General features: G+C 47.8%; 1 pseudogene; it reads left to right on the top strand.

The window, feature by feature from the left end:
- Window positions 1-370: 370 nt before the first annotated feature.
- Window positions 371-1,648, top strand: LOC119280078 (annotated as a pseudogene).
- The last annotated feature ends 1,931 nt before the right edge of the window (window positions 1,649-3,579 follow it).

Here is a 3,579-nt window from a genome sequence, read left to right as displayed (position 1 = left end):
CCTCACTCTCCCCTCGTCTCTCGCGGCCCGCGGGGCTCTCGCATCGCCGCCACTCCACGCACGCGCACGACAGAAGAGAAGCCCGAGGTCCTCCTCCGATGCTCCTCTGCCTCCCTCGCTCGCGGGGCTCTCTGCTCCACCGCCGCCGCCGCATCGGAGCACGCGCGCGAGCGACGCCGTCCCCGCCTCGCTCGGTGCGGTTGCGTGCTCGCCCCTGCGCTTATATGCACCACTCGCGCCCGCCTGCTTCTGGATCCCTCTCCTCCTCGCCACTCTCACCTTCCCTTCTTCCTCGCAGCAGCCTTATCTCTTCTCCGGCTCACCCTAGCAAAGCCTTCTCCGGCCAGCGAGAGAGAAAGAAAGCGGACGCATGAAGATCCAGTGTGACTCAGTGCGGCGTCGCGGCAGCCACGGTGGTGTGTTGCGCGGACGAGGCGGCGCTGTGCGTGGGCTGCGACGTGGACATCCACGCCACCAACAAGCTTGCCAGCAAGCACCAGAGGCTCCCGCTCGGCGCCAAGCTCCCGCGCTGCAACATCTGCCAGGAGAAGGCCACCTTCATCTTCTGCGTCGAGGACAGGGCACTCTTCTGCCGCGACTGCGACGAGCCCATCCACGTCCCCGGCACGCTCTCCGGGAACCACCAGCGCTACCTCGCCACCGGCATCCGTGTCGGCCTCGGCCCCGTCTCCGCCTGCACCGCCGGGGACCATGGCGCCAGCCACGACGCCGACCACCACGCCCCGCCCAAGGCCTCCTGGGAGCTCCAGCCACCGCCCCGGCGCGTAGCACGTCCCATCGCCGCCGCAGTTCCTGCGGCAGGACTAGGGCGTCGACGAGCTCCTGCAGTTCTCGGACTACGAGTCCAGCGACAAGGTAGCAATCCAACTCCACCGACGATACGATGATCTCTGTGCTCTGTGCTCTGTGCTCTGTGCTTGCCTTGCTTAGTGTTCTGTCTCGATCTTGTTCTCATGGTATAATCGTGTTAATTTGCAGCTGCACAAGGACTCGCCTCTCGGCTTCAAGGAGCTGCAGTGGTTCACCGCGGACATGGAGCTCTTCCACGACACTCCAACTGGTACTACATATGAAATGTCACCGGGGCTCGGATTGATCAAATAGTATTAAATAGCACTGACACTGCTCACAGCATCCTGGATGGTTTAGCATTGTCATATTAGTGTGGTCGTATTCAGTTTTTGTTTTGCGTGGGTTCTTGACGTTGCTCGTCTCGTAACTAGAATTCTGCCAAAAAAAAGAAAGAAAAGAAGTGAAATAGAATTGGCTCTGCTTGGCTTGGTTTCTCAGATGATGAGGATTATTTTCTGACCCGACATTTAATTATTATCATGTTTTTCAATCCTATTGTTATTTATGGACTGTCCAAGCTATTTTCTTAAGTTTCTGACTGTGCTTTTCAGTCCTGTTGTCATTTGTTGACTGTACAAGCTGTTTGCTTAAATTTCTGACTGGGCTTCTCAATCTTATTATCATTTGTAGACTGTCCAAACTGTTTGCTTAAGTTTCTGACTATGCATTACAATCTTGTTGTCATATGCTGGATATTATCTTGTAGTTCATGGTTTCATGTTGTTGATACTAATAGAATGCGTAATTGGCTTCAGGATCCTGTGAAAGCTGTTAATGATGCTATCTCGAAGGTGGAAAACTCTTGTTTTCTTTCCTTCCAGGATTGCCAACACGTACATTGAGATCGTAAAATTACTATCTCATGGTGGATGGTCTGCATATCTTCTGGACAACAAGAAGGCTACAACAAGTAGGATAACAAGAATCGCATGGTTGATCATATTGTTACTTAATGTTCGTGCAGTATCGGCGACAACAAGAAGGCCTGGAAGACCGAACACTGCAGGTATGTGCAGTTGCTGCCAAGCTTTCTGATATTATTAGCCTACCAGATAATTTCTGATATTGCCTTTTGGTGATTACAGGGCACTGAAGATAAAGCTTACAGAAAGAAATAAAGATGGCCATATTCTCACATACTCCTGGATTTCATTTACATCAACTTCTCAAGAGAGGAGTACTCCTTTTTAGTAGTCTCAGTTTAAAGTAAATTAAATGAAAGGAGTACTCCTTTTCCATTGTCTCAGTTTAAAGTGAATGAAAGGAGTACTTGCTCCCTGTACTAGTTACTTCTACTACTTATTTTTAGCTGTTTAGTACTACTCTGTAGATCTGTGATACTAGTCTAGTCGCTTGTATAATTTTGTTTATTAGTGTAACCTGAACCATGGAGTACTACCCTGTTCGCATATGTGTGATTGTGTGTGTTCTGTAGTCTCTAGCTCCAGTACATGTGAACTATATGTTGTGGTGTAAATCATTTTCATTCTATCTTATAAACGTGTTTCTTCAATAGCTATTTTTGTTCAAATCTTGTTGTCACTGATGTTAGCATTTAGTTTGTCTCAAGTAAAAAAATACTGAAAATACAGTGTACAAATCAGCCCAAATATGTGAGCCTCGGTTCTGAAAACTAAAGAGTTCATATATTGGTAGATAGACTGTGATTTAGGATATGCTAAACAAAAAGCTTTATAAGATGGAACTCTCAATATCATGACTTCACTTTGTCCTTTAATTTAATATGGTTAGAACTACCATGGTTTTCTATGTAGTTGGGGCATTAAGAAACAGTATGCTGGATGTTTGGCCTTGCATCCGTCCTTCCATGAATTCATGCGTGTGCATTGCTAGTTATTGCTTTTTTTGTAGGTCTTCTTCTTCCTCGATCTGGTGCAGCAGCAACAGTTCAAGGTCATGGTCATGGAGCAGCAGCCATATATTTTTCTTCTTCTTATTCTTCCCTCAGATGACATGAGATGAGGTTTGTTTTCCTCAAGGTCGAGGTGCAGCAGCTCGATTTGATTTGATGTGATTGGATTTAGTTTCCTCATGCCTCTCTGTTTGCATTGCAGGCTCTGTTGGTCGGTCTTCAATTCTTCATGCTGTTGCTGCTACTGCTACATGAGGACCCTCTTCAATTCTGCATCCGTTGCGGCCGCCGCAGCTTCCACCTCCAGAAGAGCACCTGCTCCTCGTGCGGTTACCCGGCCGCCCGCATCCGCAAGTGTAAACTCTCCCTCCCTCCGTCCTAGATCTCTAGGTCTGTTGCTGTCATGCGCCATGTTCTTGATGTTGCGCGACCTCATGTGGATGTCACGAACGGCGCTGCTCCTGCGTGCAGATTTGATTTGCCGCATTAGTATGCGGTTGTTGTCTCGCCGTGGTTGTTCAAACTGAGATGTACCCAGTTGATTCGTCATCTCGGGTCATAAATTTTTCTGCATTCCCTGTTGTTGTAGCTTGTTGGATGCATAGTTTGATCTCCCAATGGGAATTATTAGTGAGTGGTGATGTATGTGGTCACGAGAATGATGATGTAGTAGCTGGTATGCTTGATGCGTGTATGTCCATATCTTTACTGTTTTGCTAGAACCATAAATCCTGATGCGCATGATGATCATGGTCTGGTTTGTTAGATCTATTCTGCTGGTGCTTAAAATTTGACATGCCTGGATTCTAAAACTTGTTCTTACAGTTATCAAT

This window comes from Triticum dicoccoides, chromosome 3B, assembly GCF_002162155.2.
Source record: "Triticum dicoccoides isolate Atlit2015 ecotype Zavitan chromosome 3B, WEW_v2.0, whole genome shotgun sequence".
NCBI classification, from domain to species: domain Eukaryota; kingdom Viridiplantae; phylum Streptophyta; class Magnoliopsida; order Poales; family Poaceae; genus Triticum; species Triticum dicoccoides.
Note: the sequence above shows the minus strand (reverse complement) of the source record. Positions and strands in the feature narration are given on the sequence as shown.